The following is a 24,265-nucleotide window of genomic DNA, read 5'->3' on the forward strand; positions in this document are numbered from 1 at the left end:
TACCACGTTTTCCAGACTCACAAAGAGAGTCTGGTCCAACAAGAAGCTGACGGAACATACCAAGATCCAGGTCTACAGAGCTTGCGTCCTGAGTACACTTCTGTACTGCAGTGAGTCATGGACTCTTCGCTCACAACAGGAGAGGAAACTGAACGCTTTCCACATGTGCTGCCTCCGATGCATCCTTGGCATCACCTGGCAGGACAACGTTCCAAACAACACAGTCCTGGAACGAGCTGGAATCCCTAGCATGTATGCACTGCTGAAACATAGACGCCTGCGTTGGCTTGGTCATGTCGTGAGAATGGGCGATGGTAGGATCCCAAAGAACCTCCTCTATGGAGAACTTGTGCAGGGAAAGCGCCCTACGGGTAGACCGCAGCTGCATTACAAGGACATCTGCAAGAGGGATCTGAAGGCCTTAGGAGTGGACCTCAACAGGTTGGAAACCCTAGCCTCTGAGCGGCCGGCTTGGAGGCAGGCTGTGTAGCATGGCCTTTCCCAGTTTGAAGTGACACTTGCACAACAGACTGAGGCAAAAAGCCAAAGAAGGAAGGCCCATAGTCAAGGAGAACATCTGTACTGGGTAAGATGGTGGAATGCCTCATGAAAGATAGGATCTCAAAACACATAGATGAACAGGCCTTGCTGAGGGAGAATCCGCATGGCTTCTGTAAGGGTAAGTCTTGCCTCACGAACCTTATAGAATTCTTTGAAAAGGTCAACAGGCATGTGGATGTGGGAGAACCCGTGGACATTATATATCTGGACTTTCAGAAGGCGTTCGTCACGGTCCCTCACCAAAGACTACTGAAAAAACTCCACAGTCAGGGAATCATGGATTGAGAACTGGTTGAAGGCCAGGAAACAGAGAGTGGGTGTCAATGGGAAATTTTCACAATGGAGAGAAGTGAAAAGCGGTGTGACCCAAGGATCTGTCCTGGGACCGGTGCTTTTCAACCTCTTCATAAATGACCTGGAGACAGGGTTGAGCAGTGAGGTTGCAAAGTTTGCAGACGACACCAAACTTTTCCGAGTGGTGAAGACCAGAAGCGATTGTGAGGAGCTCCAGAAGGATCTCTCCAGACTGGCAGAATGTGCAGCAAAACGGCAGATGCGCTTCAATGTCAGTAAGTGTAAAGTCATGCACATTGGGGCAAAAAATCAAAACTTTAGATATAGGCTGATGGGTTCTGAGCTGTCTGTGACAGATCGGGAGAGAGATCTTGGGGTGGTGGTGGACAGGTCAATGAAAGTGTCGACCCAATGTGCGGCGGCAGTGAAGAAGGCCAATTCTATGCTTGGGATCATTAGGAAGGGTATTGAGAACAAAACGGCTAATATTATAATGCCGTTGTACAAATCTATGGTAAGGCCACACCTGGAGTATTGTGTCCAGTTCTGGTCGCCGCATTTCAAAAAAGACATAGTGGAAATGGAAAAGGTGCAAAAGAGAGCGACTACGATGATTTCGGGGTTGGGGCACCTTCCTTATGAGGAAAGGCTACAGCGTTTGGGCCTCTTCAGCCTAGAAAAGAGATGCCTGAGGGGGGACATGACTGAGACATACAAAATTATGCAGGGGATGGACAGAGTGGATAGGGAGATGCTCTTTACACTCTCACATAACACCAGAACCAGAGGATGTCCACTAAAATTGAATGTTGGGAGAGTTAGGACAGACAAAAGAAAATATTTCTTTACTCAGCGTGTGGTCGGTCTATGGAACTCCTTGCCACAGGATGTGGTGCTGGCGTCTAGCCTAGACGCCTTTAAAAGGGGATTGGACAAGTTTCTGGAGGAAAAATCCATTATGGGGTACAAGCCATGATGTGTATGCGCAACCTCCTGATTTTAGAAATGGGTTATGTCAGAATGCCAGATGCAAGGGAGGGCACCAGGATGAGGTCTCTTGTTATCTGGTGTGCTCCCTGGGGCATTTGGTGGGCCACTGTGAGATACAGGAAGCTGGACTAGATGGGCCTATGGCCTGATCCAGTGGGGCTTTTCTTATGTTCTTAACTACAATTCCTAGGAGGCCTTGCAGGTCTCTTGTTATCTGGTGTGCACCCTGGGGCATTTGGTGGGCCGCTGTGAGATACAGGAAGCTGGACTAGATGAGCCTATGGCCTGATCCAGTGGGGCTGTTCTTATGTTCTTATTTTCTTAACCTCCTGATTTTAGAAATGGGCTATGTCAGAATGCCAGATGCAAGGGAGGGCACCAGGATGAGGTCTCTTGTTACCTGATGTGCTTCCTGGGGCATTTGGTGGGCCGCTGTGAGATACAGGAAGCTGGACTAGATGGACCATGGCCTGATCCAGTGGAGCTGTTCTTATGTTCTTATGTGTGTAGGGGGCTTGAGATCACACTTGCGGCCATGATGCCTTTGCAATGATTCTCAAAACGCTTCCCTTGTTCTGGGCAGACTGTGCTGCAGATCTACACATCTAGCTTAGCATAGCTCAGATGCAGTACAGGTCAGGCTGGCTTCATACAGATTTCACACCTGGAGTAAAACATTCACATGCCCCTGTGAAGGAAAAATGGGGGAGGGAGGGCTGGCCGGGGCATAGCTGTGCCTTGTGGAGAACTAATAGTTCACTGCCCCTGCTTTCCGCTACCATCTGTTTACTAGGGAAACTGGTGATTGAGTCCAGGCCACCATCAAAGCCAGACATAAAAAGAACACATTGAAAAACTCCTCTTTATAAGAACATCAGAAGAGCCCTGCTGGATCAGGCCAAAGGCCCATCTAGCCCAGCTTCCTGTATCTCACAGTGGCCCACCAAATGCCCCAGGGAGCACACAAGACAACAGGCACAACCTGCATCCTGGTGCCCTCCCCTGCATCTTACAATCAGAGGCAGCCTTCCTCTAAAATCAAGACCTTGCACAGACCTACTATGATTTGTAACCCGTAATGAGCTTCTCCTCCAGAAATTTGTCCAATCCCCTCTTAAAGGCATTGAGATATGAAGCCATCACTACTTCCTGTGGCAAGAGTTCCACAGACTAATTACACGCTGGGTAAAGAAATATTTTCTCTATCTGTCCTAACTCCCAACACTGAACCCTGGATGCCTGCTGGTGCAGATAAGGCCACACAGGGGTTGCGAGGGAGGTGAGAAGAGGGTCGGACAAGTAGTTGGCAGAACAGGGAGTAACGGAGCAGGAAGGAGGGCAGAAGGGGATGGCTTTGGCAGCAGCACCACTCAACACCTTTCTGGACCCAATTTGCCTTCACCTGTCAAGGCGGTCATGCACCAGTGATAATGCTAGCACAGGTCCGAGTTCATCCATGGCAGCAGTGGGGCCTTACCCTGAAGGAGGGGAACAAATGTTCCCTTCCTCCAAGGAGGCCTCAGCGTGCAATACCCGCTCCCCTCACCGGATTCAGCAAATGCCACGTTGGGGCTGCTCTGTTACCGCATGGGCGTGGCCAGGCACCTCAGGGAGAGAGGTGGCCGGCAGCTGCTCTGCTGCTGAGCTCTGCTCAGCTCAGCTGCAGCCTCCTGACTTGCTGCTTTTCTGAGGCTGAGAACGAGGTGGGTGGGGCAGTGTGAAACATGGTGGGGAGGTGGGAGAGAAGGCTGGCTGGGCAGGCAGAGGTGCTGCATCTCATCATGGAGCTCTCTCCATGTGCAGCTTCCCCCCAACCCGCCCAACACTCAATTTTAGTGGATGTACCCTGGTTCTGGTATTATGCGAGAGTGTAAAGAGCATCTTTCTATCCACTCTGTCCTTCCCCTGCATAATTTTGTATGTCTCAATCATGTCCCCTCTCAGGCGTCTCTTTTCTAGGTTGCACATACCTTGGGGCACACAGCTTTTCACTTCTCTCCATTGTGAAAATTGCCCATTGACACCCACTCTCTGCTTCCTGGCCTCCAACCAGTTCTCAATCCATGAGAGGACCTGTCCTCTAATTCCCTGACTGTGGAGTATTTTTCAGTAGCCTTTGGTGAAGGACAGTGTTGAACGCCTTCTGAAAGTCCAGATATATAATGTCCATGTGTTCTCCTGCATCCACATGCCTGTTGACCTTTTCAAAGAATTCTATAAGGTTCGTGAGGCAAGACTTACCCTTACAGAAGCCAGGCTGACTCTCCCTCAGCAAGGCCTGTTCGTCTATGTGTTTTGATGACCTCAGAGAACGAACCGGACTATGTGGAAGAAGGCGGTCTCTCAGATACGGCTTCTAAGGTCAAAACCAGCACCTTGAATTCAGCCTGGAAATGAATTGGCAGCCAGTGCAGCTGCCGGAGCAGCGGCGTGACAGAGTCAAACCGCCAACCTCCAGTAACTACCGCATTCTGCAGTAGCTGTGGCTTCTGGACCGTCTTCAGGGGCAGCCCCACGTAGAGCGCGTTACAACTAGTTAGTTGGCAACCTTCAGTCTCGAAAGACTATGGTATCGCGCTCTGAAAGGTGGTTCTGGAGCAGCGTCTAGTGTGGCTGAAAAGGCCGATTCGGGAGTGACAATCCCTTCCACACTGGGAGCAAGTGCAGTCTGTCCCTGGCCTGTCTCCCTGGCTATGGGCCTTCCTTCTTTGCCTCTTTGCCTCAGACTGTTGGCCAAGTGTCTCTTCAAACTGGGAAAGACCATGTTGCACAGCCTGCCTCCAAGCGGGCCGCTCAGAGGCCAGGGTTTCCCACTTGTTGAGGTCCACTCCTAAGGCCTTCAGATCCCTCTTGCAGATGTCCTTGTATCGCAGCTGTGGTCTACCTGTAGGGCGCTTTCCTTGCACGAGTTCTCCATAGAGGAGATCCTTTGGGATCCGGCCATCATCCATTCTCACGACATGACCGAGCCAACGCAGGCGTCTCTGTTTCAGTAGTGCATACATCGGACACAGCAGATGGAACGCTGGGTGCAGCACTATTCTGAGCTATACTCCAGAGAAAATGTAGTCACCGAAGAAGCGCTGAACAACATTGAGTGCCTGCCTGTGCTGGAGGAGCTTGACAGTGAACCAACCCTAGAAGAACTTCACGTGGCCCTGGACTCCCTTGCCTTTGGCAAGGCACCTGGAAAAGAAAGCATCCCTGCTGAAGTCCTAAAGTGCTGCAAATAGATCATCATCACTGAGCTGCATGAAATCCTCTGTCTCTGCTGGAGAGAAGGTGGAGTACCTCAAGACATGAGGGATGCAAACATCATCACACCTTACCAGAACAAAGGCGACAGGGGTGACTGCAACAACTACCGTGGCATCTAAGAGTCCATACTGGAGAGAAACTTGATAAATGTTCTGAGTGTGGAAAGACCTTCAGGAAAAAACGCTCCCTTGAAAGTCATCAAAACACTCACACAGGAGAGAAACCTTATTCATGTACGGACGGTGAAAAGAGCTTTACCCAGAAAGAAAACCTTATTCCACATCAAAGAATCCACACAGGAGACAATCCCTATAAATGTTCTGTGTGTCATAAGAGGTTTAGGCAGAAAATTCACCTTATTGTACATCAAAGACTCCACACAGGAGACTATCCTTATAAATGTTCTGTGTGTGATAAGCTCTTCAGGCACATCACAACCCTTGCAACACATCAGGAGACTCACACAGGAGAGAAAGCTTATATGTGTTCAGAGTGTGGAAAGAGCTTCAGTTACAGAAAAAACTTTACACATCATCAAAATCTTCACACAGATGGAAACTATATGAATACTCCAAGTGTGAAAGGACCTTCAGCCCCAGTGTTAACCTTAAATAACATGAATGAAGTCACACAGGGCAGGGGGAGACCATCCCATGCTGTAGCAAGAGCTTGGGTGAGGAATCGAGCCTTGAATAATGCAGAAGATGCCACTTGACTGTTTGGGACGTGGATACAGTTTCAAGCACAGTACAGTAATTCCTTCCTCTATTTTAAAGAACCCACAGAGTGGTGCAAATCCCGTCTGAATCTCCCAGTACCCTGATCAATCTGGGGACCTGCATTTCTGAACTTCTCAAGGTAGCTACACAGGCTAAGTGGTTGTCCTGCATGGAACTTGCAGCCTAATTGTTTCCAGTGCCTAGGTAAGAACATAAGAACATAATAACAGCCCCACTGGATCAGGCCATAGGCCCATCTAGTCCAGCTTCCTGTATCTCACAGTGACCCACCAAATGCCCCAGGGAGCACACCAGATAACAAGAGACCTCATCCAGGTGCCCTCCCTTGCATCTGGCCTTCTGACATAACCCATTTCTAAAATCAGGAGGTTGTGCATACACATCATGGCTTGTACCCCATAATGGATTTTTCCTCCAGAAACTTGTCCAATCCCTTTTAAAGGCATCCAGGCTCTGGTGTTATGTGAGAGTGTAAAGAGCATCTCCCTATCCACTCTGTCCATCCCCTGCATAATTTTGTATGTCTCAATCATGTCCCCCCTCAGACGTCTCTTTTCTAGGCTGAAGAGGCCCAAACGCCGTAGCCTTTCCTCATAAGGAAGGTGCCCCAGCCCGTAATCATCTTAGTCTCTCTCTTTTGCACCTTTTCCATTTCCACTATGTCTTTTTTGAGATGCAGTGACCAGAACTGGACACAATACTCCAGGTGTGGCCTTACCATAGATTTGTACAACGGCATTATAATATTAGCCGTTTTGTTCTCAATACCCTTCCTAATGATCCCAAGCATAGAATTGGCCTTCTTCACTGCCGCCGCACATTGGGTCGACACTTTCATCGACCTGTCCACCACCACCCCAAGATCTCTCTCCCCATCTGTCACAGACAGCTCAGAACCCATCAGCCTATATCTAAAGTTTTGATTTTTTGCCCCAATGTGCATGACTTTATACTTACTGACATTGAAGCGCATCTGCCATTTTACTGCCCATTCTGCCAGTCTGGAGAGATCCTTCTGGAGCTCCTCACAATCACTTCTGGTCTTCACCACTCGGAAAAGTTTGGTGTCGTCCGCAAACTTTGCAACCTCACTGCTCAACCCTGTCTCCAGGTCATTTATGAAGAGGTTGAAAAGCACCGGTCCCAGGACAGATCCTTGGGGCACACCGCTTTTCACCTCTCTCCATTGTGAAAATTGCCCATTGACACCCACTCTCTGCTTCCTGGCCTCCAACCAGTTCTCAATCCATGAGAGGACCTGTCCTCTAATTCCCTGACTGTGGAGTTTTTTCAGTAGCCTTTGGTGAGGGACCATGTCAAACGCCTTCTGAAAGTCCAGATATATAATGTCCATGTGTTCTCCTGCATCCACATGCCTGTTGACCTTTTCAAAGAATTCTATAAGGTTCGTGAGGCAAGACTTACCCTTACAGAAGCCATGCTGGCTCTCCCTCAGCAAGGCCTGTTCGTCTATGTGTTTTGAGATCCTATCTTTGATGAGGCATTCCACCATCTTACCCGGTATAGATGTTAGGCTGACTGGCCTATAGTTTCCCGGGTCCCCCCTCTTTCCCTTTTTAAAGATAGGCGTGACATTTACTATCCTCCAATCTTCTGGCACCGTGGCCGTTTTGAGGGCCAAGTTGCATACCTTAGTCAAGAGATCTGCAACTTCATTCTTCAATTCCTTAATAACTCTTGGGTGGATGCCATCAGGGCCCGGTGACTTATTGATATTTAATTTATCAATAAGGTCTGAAACATCTTCTCTTTTAACCTCTATCTGACTTAACTCCTCGGTTAGGAGGGGCCGTTCGGGCAGTGGTATCTGCCCGAGGTCTTCTGCCGTGAAGACAGATGCAAAGAACTCATTCAATTTCTCTGCCATCTCTAAGTCTCCTTTTATCTCCCCTTTCCCTCCCTCACCATCCAGAGGGCCAACCGCTTCTCTGGCGGGTTTCCTGCTTCTAACATATTTGAAGAAGCTTTTATTATTCCCCTTAATGTTGCCGGCCATGCGTTCCTCATAGTCTCGCTTGGCCTCCCCTATCACCTTCTTACATTTCTTTTGCCACAATTTATGTTCCTTTTTATTCTCCTCATTAGGGCAAGACTTCCATTTACGGAAGGAAGCTTCCTTGCCCTTCACAGCCTCTCTAACTTGGCTCGTTAGCCATGCGGGCACCCTCCTAGATTTAGTGGAACCCTTCTTTCTTTGCGGTATACACCTCTGCTGAGCCTCTATTACTGTTGTTTTAAGCAGCCTCCATGCACTCTGGAGAGATTGGACTCTTTTTACCCTCCCTTTTAACCTCCTTCTAACCAGCCTCCTCATTTGAGGGAAGTCCGCTCGCCGGAAGTCAAGGGTTTTTGTTTTACCTGGTATTCTTCCCCCAACGTGCACGTCAAAACGGATCGCAGCATGATCACTGTTCCCCAATGGCTCAGTAACATTTACATCTCTAACCAGGTCCTGCGTACCACACAATATTACACACAAAATCCAGAGTCACTTGCCCTCTGGTGGGCTCCGTGACTAGCTGCTCTAAGGCACAGTCATTTAGCACGTCAAGAAATCCGGTCTCCTTATCGTGACCAGAACACAAATTGACCCAGTCTATATAAGGATAGTTGAAGTCCCCCATGATTACAACCCTGTCCCTCCTTGTCACCTCCCTGATCTGTTTCCTCATTTCAAGGTCCCCATCCGATTTCTGGTCTTGAAGGTAGTTCTTCATGGGATGTTTTAGCTGATGGTTTCATTGGTTTGTGTGCTCCACTTGCCATTTTATTCCTTCTAGGAGGAAACCAGAGAGATTTTAGCATTTCCGCTGTGCAGCTGCAGCCAGAGGCTCCTCCCAGAAGTCCTGCTGTGCAAAGATGGCCCAGTGCAGGCTGTACTTATATCTGGGCTGCATTAGATTCTAGGGAAATCTGACAGTGGGTGAAATTTGTATCCACCTCTTTGACACGAAAACAAAAGTCTTTCCAATCAGTAGAAATGCAGATTGTGTTTTAGACATTGTGTTCTGTCCAAACCAGGTTTCAAGCTGCATTGGATATTTTTTAAAATCTGGGATATAAATATTTAACCTTAGAAATTAATAGGAGTAATTGTGAGATACACATTTTATCTGGTAATTGCTTATCTTAAGGTCTCTGCTTTCTAATAAATTTGTGTTTATTTTCCTCTACGTCTCTTTCTTGCCAAAGAAAGATTCATTTGCAATGATGTTCATTTTGGAGGGGAAACTTTTCTGCGCTTAAACATACCTGATCTTGAACTTGGATGGTTCTGATGTGAGCTGTTCAGAGACACTAACCTTATTGGCTACTCTGAGAACTGGGAAGAATTCTAGTTCAGCAGCATCTTGTACACACTGGGGGTAGTAGAGTAGCAGGAAAAGCATTGCAGGAGCCACAACGTGCCAATTTACATGGCCTCTCCCACTCTCCTGTGGAGCCATTCAGGATAACAGCTCTTAGGCAAGTGTAAAATGAATATACCTAAAATTAATTTTATGTTTTGAATGTTACTCTTAAAGATGGGTGATAAAGAACTTAAAAAATGGCAGAATATGATTAATTCCTTTTGTAATGTAATAAAAGACCGAGAATAAGTAAGAACTTATGGTATTTATCTCAGAAAAAAGGAGGACTAGGACTGCCAAATTTAAAACTATACTATGCAGCAAATCAATAGAGACATGTGCCTGAAATTATTATGAGTAGCAATACGTTATGTTGGCAACCTTCAGTCTCGAGAGACTATGATATCGCGCTCTGAAAGGTGGTTTTGGAACATCGTATGGCGAAGTTGGAGTGTCCTCTCCAGTGCGCGAAGCCTGGGTAAAGAAGGTATGGAGGATAGGCTGTTACCCATGCAGCAAATCCCCCCTCTTCACGTCGCTGGAATGATCCAATGGAAAGGCAGAAGCCAATACGGTTGGTTCCAGCAGCGTCGCAGGAGTTGCCAGAGCGTGACTGTGTACAGCCACAAACTGCCTCGGGGACTCCGGCTCCTGATTTTGCCTCGAGTTTGACTCCTGAAGCCTTTTCCACAACTGGATGTAGCCACAAGGCAGTGGAGGTTTGAGATCAGAGTTTTCCTTCTCTTAGATGAGCTGCATTTCCAGGCTGACGAGGCTGGATACGTTAATAGCAATAAGCTAATTTGGATTAATTGGGAGTTAGGTAATAGTTTAGGAGAGATTGAAAGCTATTTTTTTAAAAGAGAAGAATAAGAAATTTCAGCCCAATTCTATCCACACTTTCCTGGGAGTAAGTCCCATTGATTCTAATGGGACTTGCTTCTAATGGGACATGCATAGGATTGGACTGTTAGTCAGCAAAATTATGAACCCTTTCTTACAAAATTTGATGTATTGTTGGATGAGTTATAGGGCTGTATTGAGTCCAGCTATCTCACCATTTAGTGTAGTGACGGATGTAGCAGGGTTTCCAGGAAATCTGAAGAATTTAAAAAAGAAATTGAGGGAACAGAGAGTAATAAGACTTAGAGATTGGAGGGAGAAGATGAGTAATAAAGAATAAATCAAGATGAAGCTGGAAGGGAAGAGAAGCATTTCTTGGATAAACATCAATCAGCTAATTAAATGGACTAGGGATTGGGGGAAAGCATGGGGAGTTGAGAAAGTTAATAAAGTGTGAAGAGATTACAGAGGAAAAGGAGAAAGAAAATGAAGTTAAAAATAGGAAAGGGATAGTAAGTAAGATATACAATATATTGTTGGTAGCAGGCAAAAATTTTAGTGGTCTTAAGAAGTTTTGGCAAAGAGTTAAATGAGGAGTTAAGTAATGAAATTTGGAAAGGTTTATGGAATAAAAGAATAAAGAAGAATTTATCTATTAGAATTAAGGAAAATTGTTATGAATCTATATGAAGATGGTATTTAACACCTGTAAAATTGAATCAGAGCAATAAGGATATAAGGAATGTGTGCTGGAGATGTAAAAAAGAGATTGGCACTTACTTTCATGTGTGGTAGTCCTGTGAAATAATGAAAGGAGCATAAGAACAGCCCCACTGGATCATAAGAACAGCCCCACTGGATGGGCCTATGGCCCATCTAGTCCAGCTTCCTGTATCTCACAGCGGCCCACCAAATGCCCCAGGGAGCACACCAGATAACAAGAGACCTGCATCCTGGTGCCCTCCCTTACACCTGGCATTCTGACATAACCCATTTCTAAAATCAGGAGGTTGCGCATACACATCATCGCTTGTACCCCGTAATGGATTTTTCCTCCGAAAATTTTCCAATCCCCTTTTAAAGGCATCCAGGCTAGACGCCATCACCACATCCTGTGGCAAGGAGTTCCACAGACCAACCACAAGCTGAGTAAAGAAATATTTTCTTTTGTCTGTTCTAACTCTCCCAACACTCAATTTTAGTGGATGTCCCCTCACCATCCAGAGGGCCAACCGCTTCTCTGGTGGGATTCCTGCTTCTAACATATTTGAAGAAGCTTTTATTATTCCCCTTAATGTTGCTGGCCATGCATTCCTCAGTCTCGCTTGGCCTGGGCAATGATTGGGCAATGATATCTAGAGAGGTTAATGAAATGTTTGTTAAGAGTATACAGATAAGCCCAATGATGGCTTTGTTGAATGTATTTAGTAATGAAGATACAGAAATGGGAAAGAGGAATGAATCCTGGTGATGGTAACTGCTGCAAGACTGGCGTTTGCTAGGAATTGGAAAGGAGATAGAAATGTGAATATTGAGGAATGGTAAAAGGAAATGTGGAATGCAGCAATAAATGACAACATGTGAGTTGAAAGCAGTGGCATAGACAGCAGGGGATGGTCCGCCCCGGGTACCACGCTGGGGGGGGGGTGACACCACAAATACCCCAACATCGCTAACATTGCGAAGGTTGGGAGTAACCCCATCATGCCATATACCGTTGGTTGTGGGATATCCAGAGGAATGCAATGCAAAAATCCAGAGTGAAATATCTCCTTTCCATCAAAAGTTATGTTCAAAAAAGCAGAAACCGAAAAATGCATGGAGCCCTATGGAAAGTGAAACTGAGCCATATCTCGCGTTTCCTCATGAGTAGGTGAACTTGCCCTAGTCCATCAGAAAGGGAATGCTGAGAGGAATGCTGAGAGGAATGCAACAGAGCCATATTGCGTGTTTCCTCATGAGGAGGCGAGCTTGCCCTAGTCCATCGGAAAGGGCATGCTGAGAGGAATCCAACAACACCAGAATGGTTCCTATCCAATGAAAGCAGCCCCAAAATAACACCCAAGAAGGAAGTCCCTCCCCCAGCAGATGAATATATTGAGCCCTATGGAAAACGAAAGGAAGCCACATAGGCTCGTTTACCCGCGAGTAGGCAAGCGTACCCTAGTTCCTGGTCAAGTTGGGCACAGGGGAGTGCAAGGCTAGCCACATGGTCCCAATCTGATTAAAGTGGAGCTCAACAAATGCTCCAGCAGGCAGCCTCCACTCCCCAAAGAATAAAACAGGCTTCACCTGTAAGGTGAATTTTTACTTGTATTTAGACTTGTAAAGCTGGTTGAGGCCTGATAGTGCTATGCTTAATCTCCCCCCCTTCAAGCCTGGATCCCCCAATCTCTTTTTCTCCCCCCCAAGCCTGGACCCCCCACAATCTGTTTTTCTCCCCCCCAAGCCCAGAGCCCCCACAATCTCCCTTTCTCCCCCCCTCCAAGCCTTGGCCCTGCATACACTAAAACAGAGACTTCAGGCATGTTGTTGTGTCCCTGGAAGCCCTGAGGGAACCAGGACTCACAAAATGGAGTCCTTGAGGCACTCACAAAATGGAGTCCTTGAGGCTCCCCTCAGCAAGCGCTGTGGAGAAGGGCGAGGCTTGGAGCATGGGGCAGGCTGGGGCCAGACTGCTTTCAAGCCTGCCTGCCCCTCAGCGTGCCAGGCACAGAGCAGGGTCGACAGGAGGTCTGCCAGCCCCCGAACCCTCCGCCTTGCTGCTTGAGACGAGAAGGGTAACAGTCCCAGCAGGATGTGGGGCCTCATCAGGGACGACTCAGCTGGCAGCCTCGTGCCTTCTCAGGAGTGCGGCCTCCACCCTGATGGCACAGGCTGAAAACCCCTCAGCTGAGATGCTGAGAGGGATGTGCCAGGCAGGAGCTGAACAGTCCTCTAACCGCAGTAGCAGCTGCTGAGGGGAAATCCCCCCCCCCCGACATTGAGGGAATTAGTACTTGGGGGGAAGCTCAACAGCTGGCTCAGGCTCAGAAGGGATCAAAACCGCATTGGGCCGGCAATCTCTGGAGGGTGGCCATGGCTGTGGCCGAGCTGGAGGAGACACTGGCCTGAATCATGGCCATCAATTCCTCCCAGCTGTAGAGGCAGAGACTGGATTCAGGTCTCAGACGCCTCTCTAGAGGAGCTTCCTCTTCCACGATCACCCCCTGACTGAATCCACACACGTCTCAGCTGGCTTCTGAAGGGCTGTGCAGCCACTGATGGCCCTCACAGGGTCTGGCAGCTCCTCCCCTGCCGTGTGGTGCTTCGCAGGGAACAGGCTTGTCTTGGTAGCACCGCTGTTGAGCAGGGATCAGGAGAGTGGATCTGCCTTCTCCACACAGCTTCTGGGCAGCAGCCCCCTGCCGTGGCGCAGTTTTGGTGGGAAAAACACAGCCCCCTGCCGTGGCGCAGTTTTGGCGGGAAAAACACAGCCCCCTGCCGTGGCGCAGTTTTGGCGGGAAAAACACAGCCCCCTGCCGTGGCGCAGTTTTGGCGGGAAAAACACAGCCCCCTGCCGTGGCACAGTTTTGGCGGGAAAAACACAGCCCCCTGCCGTGGCGCAGTTTTGGCGGGAAAAACACAGCCCCCTGCCGTGGCGCAGTTTTGGTGGGAAAAACACAGCCCCCTGCCGTGGCGCAGTTTTGGTGGGAAAAACACAGCCCCCTGCCGTGGCGCAGTTTTGGCGGGAATGGGCTTGAGCTGTCAGCAGCCAGGCTCCTATGCTGTTCCCAAAACCAACGGCTGTGGCCGAGCTGGAGGAGACACTGGCCTGAATCATGGCCATTAATTCTTCCCAGCTGTAGAGGCAGTGGCTGGACTTGGGTCTTAGATGCCTCTCTAGAGGGGTTTGCCTCTTCCACAATCATTCAGGGGAGCATGGCCAAGAATCGCCCTGCAGCCAGGCTTCTATGCAGTTCCCAAAACCAGGGGGGAGCATGGGCCTTTGGCCTGATCCAGTGGGACTCTTTGTATGTTCTTATGTAGGCTATAAGCTCAATTGGGAACCCAAGTATACCCAGCAGGTAGACCTGGGCTCCAAATCCAGGTGGGAGCCCAGGTCTACCCACTCAGCAAATGTCCACAGAGGTGATAAGCACAAGCAGGACCCCAAGTCTACACAGCTGGTAGACCTGGACTCCAAGTCCAGGCAGGAGCCCAGATCTACCCACCTGGTTGACCTGGGCTCTGAAGGTAGTGCTCATGATCTCCCCCCTATACACTGGATCCACCCCTGATTCTAAGGAGATTCAACTCTCAGAAAGCTGGGAGAATTCAGCTCTACTAGGTAGATTCAGTAATTCAAATCTTCTGTACTTTGCTTTTTCAAAGTAATGAATATTGTAAGAAACTAATGTTCCAAAGGCATTACTGTATTTGACTTGCATATCATTTCTCTAGCTTTTATGTCAAGTAAATAAATTTTATTTTAGTATATATCAATGCATCAGCAATGTGTCATCAGCTAATGAAAGGCTTTCAATATGAGCAAATACTACCTGCATCACAGTGACATGTTTTACTTTTGCAGGGATGAAAGCCTGTGTATTGCGCTGGTGTGTAAAATGAAAGTTTATGTTGCATGTTATTGCTGTGTAGAGAAATACATTTTACATGGCATACAGAGATGCATTTATTCTATGCAAATTATTGTTACACTGCTTTACAGCTAATGATTGTGTGTTTCAATAACGCCCCCAAAATATTTTTTCATCATGAAATTTGGGGGAGTTACAGGTCTTTAATGTGTCTCCATACTTATCCCTTCATTTTGCACACCAGTATAGATACCCAACATCATTCCCCTCCTCCCCGAAAAAAATAATTTTTTCCCCCCCTCCACCTCTAGAATCTTGGCTATGGACCTGGTGGGAAGAGCTATAGTAAGAACACAAACCTTCTTTCCCATCAGAGAACTCACACTAGAGAGAAGTCTTAAAGAGGCACCAGTAAATCTGTTGATGTTTGGAGTGTGCAAAGTGTCAGGAAATGCAGCTCTTTGTCCAAACACAGAAGAGATATTCAAGATCCTGAACTTTGTCCAGATGTAGCCAAGTCACAATGCTCAGAGAGTGGCGAAACCAGGCCTGATTCCATGCCAGGGAATCCATAAGAGGCACTGTGGAGAGCCAGAATCGGAGCCCAACAGACACTGCAGAGGGAGAGATGTGTTGGAGGGGCTGCACTCTGTCCACTCCTGCCCTGCTTCCTGGGTTGGAAGAGAGCAGCAGGTTCCCAGTGCTGCAGCCCAGCAATTTTCACATTTTTTCAAAGTACACTGACAAGGCACTAACATTGTCAAGGCACACCATTCTGCTGGAGGGGGCTCACATTCCCCAACAAGGTTGGAGCTGAGTGACCTGATTCCAAGACCACTGTGTATGTCACCACTGACCTTGACTCTCTGCTGCTGTTTCACTTCCTACTTGTCATTTTGGTAACACCTGAAGCCCCAACTCAAGACCTTCCCTGTGCACCAGTGTGTATAACAACCAGTGAGGCTGCCTCAACACTGTCAGATCACTGATCCACCCAGCATGCAGCCCTATGCACTGATCCTACCAGCCTTCAGCAGTAAACCTGGAGAACCAACACAATTTGTTCCTCCTTCCCACCTGGCTATGTTCAAATTGTATAATGGCCTTGCTGTGGGCTCCACCTGAGAGCTACAGAACGGAGGGGGTGGGGAATCTGCACTGTCTTTATTCTTTGCACTGTAGTGAAATGACTTCAAAGCAGCCTATGTGGGGTTACTCAAGAGTTTGAACTGGACAGCAATTCCACTGTGCTTGCTAACCTGTTTGGGGGGGGCGGTGTTGTATGGGGCCGGGTTCTAGAATAGATTTCTTACCTTTGACTGCAGTCAAAGAAACCTTCTTCTTTCTGAAAGCTGAAGTCCCAGTGTGGACTCTTCAGCCCATGAAACAGTTGAACGTTTCAATTCTCTAAGGGCCATCTTATTGCAAGGTGTTAGATCCCTGTTATGAGAACAAGGCAGGGTGTGGGAGTTATATACTTGGACTACCAAAATCAATCAACTTTTGATAAAGTCTGTCTCTTAAAGGTTCTAATAGGATTTAGCACTTGTAGAGAAAGAGGAGGGGGCTCTTCTTGTGTTAAAATGGAACCTCCAGCTCCACAAGCAGTGTACCTCAGAATGCCAATTGTTACAGAGCTCCACCCATGTTCTGCTGTTGATTCCTTTGAGTCATTGGGTGGTCACTGTGCAAAGCAGGTTGGATGGAGCACAGCTCTGATCCAGCAGGGCAATTCTCACATGGATATGGGTTCCCCTATGCAGACATGTTGTTCTTCAGCAAGATTGTGGCATTGTGTCTTTTTGTACTTTGAGCTATAAGGGGCTTGTAAGGAAGTGGGAGACCGTCCTGAGATGTGTCTCAAGGGATCAGACAAATTTCTGGAGGAAAAATCCATCACAGGTTACAAGCCAGGATGTGTATGTGCAACCTCCTGATTTTAGAAATGGGCTACGTCAGAATGCCAGATGCAGGGGAGGGCACCAGGATGAGGTCTCTTGTTATCTGGTGTGCTCTCTGGGGCATCTGGTGGGCTGCTGTGAGATACAGGAAGCTGGACTAGATGGGCCTCTGGCCTGATGCATCAGGGCTCTTCTTATGTTCTCAATGACTCCAACAGCAAGTGGGAGAGGCCACGTACATGGCGTGCTGCGGCATCTGGAATATTTATCCTGCCGCCCCCAGCTATGCTACTGCTCCCCACATTTACAAGATGCTGCACAACTGGAACTCTTCCAAGGTCTGCTCTGAACAGGCAACATCCGAACCATCAGAGTTCAAGACCAGGTGCTTTTAAGTGCAGAAATGTTTACCATCCGAGAATGAACATCCTTTTCAAACAAATCCTTCTCCATTTTGTGCAAACTACTGATGGATGAATGAACTTCTGCTTGCTCTAGGGACAAACTACAGATTACGTGAAGTTTCAGCAGCACTGATTCCTTTGGCAACGGAATAAAGAAGATACATAGAGAAAAAATACACAAGTTTATTATTAGCAAGCAGAGACTTTCCAATATCAAGACAAGCAAGTACCAGATAAAATGGGTACCTCAAAACCAGTTGCTCCCATTTATTTCTAAGGTAAAATGGTTATATCCCAGTTACTGATTTTAAAAGAGTCCAACCCTGCCTGAAAACCTAGTTTAGAAATAAGACAATAAGCCAGTAAAAGAGTTTACACTTCCACTGACTGCAAAACTGTTTTTTCCATGTCATCAAAAAGCTGAATTGAATCTTCACCCACAGTCCTCGGTCAGATTTCCTTAAATCTAATTCAGCCAATTAAGCAGAAAAGCAGAACTCCCATCTTTGAACAGCTTCACTACTGTAAGGAAACCTCAATGGCTGTAGTTGAACAGTGGAAAAAGCTAAAACTCCTCTGATTTTCTAAAAAGAATAAAAATACAGTTAAAATACACAAACCAGTGAAACTATCAACTAAAACATTTCACTAAAAAACTAGCCAGGCACCAGAAATCTTTAGGTTGCAAGTTCCATACAGCACAGTCGTTTAGCCTGTGCAGCTACTATGCTAGGTTCAGAATGCAGGACCCTAAACTGATCAGGGAACTGGGAGATTCAGACCCAGTGGATTTTCACCACTGGATTTTCAGACAGGGTTCTTTAAAACAGAGGAAGGAATTGCTGTGCTCTGCTTGAAACTGTACCCATGCCCCGGCCAGTCATGTGGCATCTTTTCCTGCATTATTCAAGGCTTGATTCCTCCCCCAAGCTCTTGCTACAGCTCGCGACAGGCTCCCCCTGCTCCTTGTGAGCTCTTTGATGTCGTTTAAGGTTTTCACTGCGGCTGAAGGTCTTTTCACACTTGGAGCATTTATATAGTTTCCCACTTTTGTGAAGATTTTGATGATACTTAAGGTTTTTTTTGTACCTGTAGCTATTTCCACACACTGAACATTTATAAGGTTTCTCTCCTGCGTGAGTCTCTTGATGTCTTTTAAGGGACTGTTTGTGCCTGAAGGTCTTTCCACACACAGAACATTTATAAGGTTTGACTCCTTTGTGGATTCTTTGATGTACAGTGAGGTTTCCTTTCCGGTTAAAGCTCTTGTCACAGTGAGAGCATTTATAGGGTTTCTCTCCCGTGTGACTGTTTTGATGTCTTCTAAGGCTGACTTTGTATCTGAAGCTCTTCCCACACACAGAACATTTATAAGGCGCCTCTCCTGTGTGAATGCTTTGATGTGCTCTAAGGCTGACTTTGTATCTGAAGCTCTTTCCACACACAGAACATTTATAAGATTTGTCTCCTTTGTGGATTCTTTGATGTGCAGTAAGATTTGATTTCTTGTTAAAGCTCTTGCCGCAATGAGGGCATCCATAAGGTTTTTCTCCTGTGTGAATTTTTTGATGTACTTTTAGGCCGTCTTTGTGACTGAATCTCTTGCCACAGTTGGAACATTCATAAGGTTTCTCACCTGTGTGACTGTTTTGATGTCTCCTAAGGCCAATTTTGTACCTGTAGCTCTTCCCACACACAGAACATTTATAAGGTGTCTCTCCTGTGTGAATGGTTTGATGTGCTCTAAGGCTGACTTTGTATCTGAAGCTCTTTCCACACACAGAACATTTATAAGATTTGTCTCCATTGTGGATTCTTTCATGTGCAGTAAGGTTTGATTTCTGGTTAAAGCTCTTTCCACAGCGAGAGCATTTATAGGGTTTCTCTCCAGTGTGACTGTTTTGATGTCTTCTAAGGCTGACTTTGTACCTGTAGCTCTTCCCACACACAGAACATTTATAAGGCGTCTCTCCTGTGTGAATGGTTTGATGTGCTCTAAGGTTGTCTTTATTCCTGAAGGTCTTACCACACACAGAACATGTATAAGATTTGTCTCCTTTGTGGATTCTTTGATGTGCAGTAAGGTTTGATTTCTGGTTAAAGCTCTTGCTGCAGTGAGAGCACCCATAAGGTTTTTCTCCTGTGTGGATTCTTTGATGTACAGTGAGGTTTCCTTTCCGGTTAAAGCTCTTGCCACAGTGAGAGCATTTATAGGGTTTCCCTCCTGTGTGACTGTTTTGATGTCTTCTAAGGCTGACGTTGTATCTGAAGCTCTTCCCACACACAGAACATTTATAAGGCGTCTCTCCTGTGTGAATGATTTGATGTACTCTAAGGTTGTATTTATTCCTGAAGGTCTTACCACACGCAGAACATGCATAAGATTCGTCTCCTTTGTGGATTCTTTGATGTGCAGTAAGGTTTGATTTCTGGTTAAAGCTCTTGCCGCAGTGAGAGCACCCATAAGGTTTTTCTCCTGTGTGAATTTTTTGATGTACTTTTAGGCCGTCTTTGTGGCTGAATCTCTTGCCACACTCGGAACATTCATAAGGTTTCTCACCTGTGTGACTGTTTTGATGTCTCCTAAGGCCGACTTTGTACCTGTAGCTCTTCCCACACACAGAACATTTATAAGGTGTCTCTCCCGTGTGACTGTTTTGATGTGCTTTAAGACTGACTTGGTATCTGAAGCTCTTTCCACACACAGAACATTTATAAGGCGTCTCTCCTGTGTGAATGGTTTGATGTACTCTAAGGCTGTCTTTTTTCCTGAAGGTCTTACCACACACAGAACATTTATAAGATTTGTCTACTTTGTGGATTCTTTGATGTGCAGTAAGGTTTGATTTCTGGTTAAAGCTCTTGCCACAGTGAGGGCACCCATAAGGTTTTTCTCCTGTGTGGATTCTTAGATGTGCTGTAAGAGTTGATTTGTTAGCAAAACTGCTGCTACAGTGGGGGCATTTGTATGCCTTCTCTCCTGTGTGTGTTCTTTGATGCACTCTGAGGTTTTGACTCCGAGCAAAGATCTTTCCACACTCCAAACATATGTATGATTTTTTCCCTGTGCCAGGTGTTCCACCTCCGGAAGTGCTGGGCTGACTGGAGCTCTCCTCAAGCAACAAGGCTTTGTTGAGCTTTCCCTCTGTGGGGATGCTGCCAGGACGTTCATTCCCCCTCTCTTCTGTCTGTTTCTCTTGTTCCTGGAGGGCCCCTCCCAGACAAGGAATCAATTTCTCCATCTTTTCCTCTGTGGGGTTTCCCTCTTGCCCCCTTGGGCTTTCTCGACCCTGAAGAGTCTCTTCCTCTCTTTCCAACAACATTCCAGGTGGGTCCCTCTCAGTCTCACAGTCCTTTGTATGCCCTGCAGGAAGGAGGAGAGACACTTGGTAAGAGCCCAGGGGAAAACAAAGCCCCTCCAGACTTACACATGTGGGTTTCATTCCCTTTGTCCCAACCTATATCCTGCCTCAGCTCAGGCAGCCCAATCCTAACTAAATCCCCATGTGGCAATGCAGTAACATTGGCCCAGCTTCTGCTGTATGCTGCAGAGCATTTTTGGCCACTCAAGGCATCCTCAGGGAAAGGAAACATTTGTTCCCTTGCCCCACATACACCCCCAGCAGCTGCCATGGGTCTAAATGAACATGCACCAATTAGAGTGCAGGTTCAAGTCCACGTTGACCCAGGAATGCAGATCAGGCTCAGGAAGAGGGTCAGGATTCGGAGTGTGTCGCTGTTGCTGAACGCACCCCCTTCCCAGGCCTGATCTGCCCTCCTCCCCACCCCCATCACTGCTGTCTTTCATGACAAAAAAGAGGCATGGAGGATGCAGAATGGCAGTGAGATCAGGAGGCAGCTGCGAGTGGAAACATCCCTTCCACACTGTGGGTCACACTGCCCTCTGATGCACCCAGCAGCTGTCCCTGGTGGCAGCAGTACTCAGAGAAGGGATGCCTGGCAGAGAAAAGGATCAAGGAACCTGTTCTGGAGATGCTGAAGAGGTGCTGAACTCCCTGAAGGGAGACGCAGAGACAGAGCCGAGGTTGACCCAGAAGGGGTGTTCCAAGTTTGGGCAAAAAAAGGCACCTCCGTCCTTACCCAAGAGGCTCTGCTCCCTTTCTTCTTGCCTGGGGTCAGATGGATTCTGGACTGCAGAGGAGGAACTCTCAGCTGCCACCTGCAGGAGCAGAGAGGGGCTGTTTCAGGATAGAGCAGGATGTCTGAAGGGCTTGCAGGGGGAGGGCTACATGAAATAGGACAATTCTACTCAATGGCATACAAATGGGGGTCCGGGGCGTGCTGCAGGTCCTGGGTGCCATGCTGCAGGGGGGGGTGACAGCACTAGTGGCCAAGGTCACTAAAATCACGGTTAGGAGGAGTAATACCATCATGTATGTATCATTCAATCTTTAATTTACAACAAAATGCAATGAAGCCAATGCAAGTGAAATATCTCCATTCTCTCAAAAGGTAGGACCAAAACACCAGGGAAGAAAAATACTGTCCTATGGAACCAAAAGGAAGTTTCCTTAGCTCAAAATAGGTCAATGAGACTCATTACTCAAAGAGCCAATGAGATGTTATTATAACACAGCATGGAACCAATGAGGTGTTGATAAAGTGACACCCGTGGGGGGGGGCGGATATCACCTTTAGTGACCAAAATCGTGGTTTTTAGGAATACAATCATGTTATATACCATTTGATGTGTAATTACAGCAGAATGCAATGACAGGAACTGCACTGAGGTATCTGTGTTCTATCAAAACCTATTCAGTTGTGTGACTCATCAAGTTGGCCACTGATTTTTTTGGGTAACCAGTATTGTTCTATAGTATGAATGAATGAATGAATGGTGACACCATGAGTAACCAGACCAGGTGATGTCAACCCTATGGCTGCCACTGGTGCGGGGCAGGCCTTGGGGCAATTTGACCAATTTGGCCCTACTCCTGAAGGGGCCCAGTAGCTGACAGTCCATAAGAACATGAGAGCCCAGCTGGATCAGGCCAAGGCCCATCTAGGTCACCTTCCTGTATCTCCCAGTGGCACCACCTCTGAGGTAGCCTACCTCTAAAGCCAGGAGCTTGCACATACCTACCATGACTTGTAACCTGTCCAGCATTGAATCTATGATGCTCAAGTGTCACAAGGACAATGCAACAAATAGAACATGGCTGCTCAATGGTGGCATCTGAATCCAGCTGGAACAGTAGATTTGTTGTGTTATGACCATTGCCCCAATTTAAGCCAATTAGACCACTTGCCCCCAATTGGACCCCACACCTCAGGGTCTCTCAAGGGGCCCCGCCAGAGTAACCTACTCTAATCTTGTCAATACACCCAACTATACAATGCAATGGACACATAACACCACACATTGCAGGTTTTATAGAGGGTTAGCAACAATTTTCGGAATCCTGAAAAACAAAAGTCTATACAAAATTTTATTTATTTCTCAAAGATTCTACAGACCTGGGCTGTGAAAAATCATTTCTAATTGGGCCCCACAGCTCCTAAGGCTGGTCCTGCACAAGTATTTTCATCCAATCCTTTTCTTTTCATAGTCAGCATCCAACACCGACTATGAGCAACACCAGCACATCCCAAATAACCACTGCGGCTCAGTTCAATGAGCAAGGGAAACAGCTCACCTGCGTTCCACGTCTCAAGGACTCCTGCTGCCTCCACAAGAGAGCTTCGACCAGCGCCTCTGCCTTGGACAAGGTCTGCGGGCCACATTCCCCAAGCCAAGTCCGCAACTCCAGTGGGAGGACAGCAAGGGTCAGCTGTGTTGTGTGCTTCTTGGCCCACTCTTCCTTGGGACCCCTGCAGGTTTTTGTCTGTTCCTCGTAGGAGGCCAACAAGACTTTAGCCTCACAGCTGATTGCAGCCTCTTCCAGCACCTCCTGGGACCTCACTCTCTCCAGGAACTCCTGCCATCTCTCTGCCCATCCTGCAACAGGGTCCTCTCTCACTTCTACAGACTGTGGAGGGGATTCGCTGATACCCCTGGGCTGCGGGGCATGAGATGCATCTCCAGTTCGTACTGGTCTCTTCTTCAGTGGGAGGACTGTGGGGTTTTTCTTCTCCATGGAACACCTCACAAAAGTAACACCAAGGTGCAGAAAGCCCTAGAAAGAAACAAAGGGTGGTCAAGGTTGCCACGTTGAGTCCTGTTAGGGAAAAAGCAGCAGGAAGTGGCCAGTGGGAAGTGAAGGGGGTCAGCAGCCTCTCCTACAGGATCCTCTTACAGGATCACCTGCATCCACACCAAAGCCAAGGTGATGCAAGCTGGTAAAAGCCAAGCACAAACTTATGCTGACAGACCAAGTGTTCAATGAATGAATCAGTTTAGAACAAAATGTTATGCTTATATGGATTAAAAAATAGAAAATTATGTCTAGCAATGCTTAAACATATGAACTCCATTTCACCCCCCTCTGAAGAAGTTTAAAACAGCAGGCTGAAGGCAAGAGCCATAAATCAGGGGATGTTTTATTGCTAAGCAATAAAAACATCAGCAAAAGAGTCTGGAATTTACCAAGCTATCAGGCTAATTGTCCGAGTGATGGATGAAGCTAGGCTGAACAGAGTAGGTTTGTTTTCAAATGCTCCCTTTTGCTTAAAATTATGAAGAACACAAGGTTGCTACAAAGCACTCTAAGTTATCTCAAGCCTTTGAATAGAAAAAACACTTTTTCCTTTTTAAAGAAAACCAAATTCCTTCAAGCTTTTCAGAAGAACAGTGTCAGATGCATATGGGGAACTGTTTAGAATTATGTTGACCAAATGTCAATGAAAGCAAATGTTATGTTATGAGTGAATTAGTTAAATTTATATGTTATGTTTAGCATGTTCACAAGCACATTTGCTTAGCAGATATAGGGAAAATGTATGTTTGAGTTTAAATCCATTTTGCTCTCTTTGCCTGGAAAAGTCTGCAACTGCAAACGGCAGGCAATAAATCAGCAAAGGAATGTCTCTAACAAGCTTGCGGAGAGACTTCCTTTGAAGCCACAGTCTGCTGATAAGGAAGCTAGGGTGTAACTCACTCCCTTTTGCTTGTTGCTAGAGTGCATCCAGCCATGGCCCCAGCCTGCATGTCAGACTAAAACAAAGAAGCTAGGAGCTTTAAGCTTCCTTGCAGAAAAAAGGGGGGGAAAACAGTTTTGCCATTTCTATATTCAGAAAGACAGTGTTATAAATACCAAAGAGAAAGGGCTTTTGAATTCTAAGCAATCTTTATTTAGGCTTCTCTTTAAATCAAAAGGAATCTTGTATATGCATCTTACCAAAGCAACACCATGGTGTGTGACT

At 46.9% G+C, this 24,265-nt stretch overlaps 1 pseudogene; it reads right to left on the reverse strand.

The window, feature by feature from the left end:
• Positions 1–17,844: 17,844 nt before the first annotated feature.
• On the reverse strand, positions 17,845–23,040 carry LOC136641401 (zinc finger protein 585A pseudogene; annotated as a pseudogene).
• Positions 23,041–24,265: the final 1,225 nt, after the last annotated feature.

Source organism: Tiliqua scincoides, chromosome 2 (genome assembly GCF_035046505.1).
Source record: "Tiliqua scincoides isolate rTilSci1 chromosome 2, rTilSci1.hap2, whole genome shotgun sequence".
Taxonomy (NCBI): Eukaryota; Metazoa; Chordata; class Lepidosauria; order Squamata; family Scincidae; genus Tiliqua; species Tiliqua scincoides.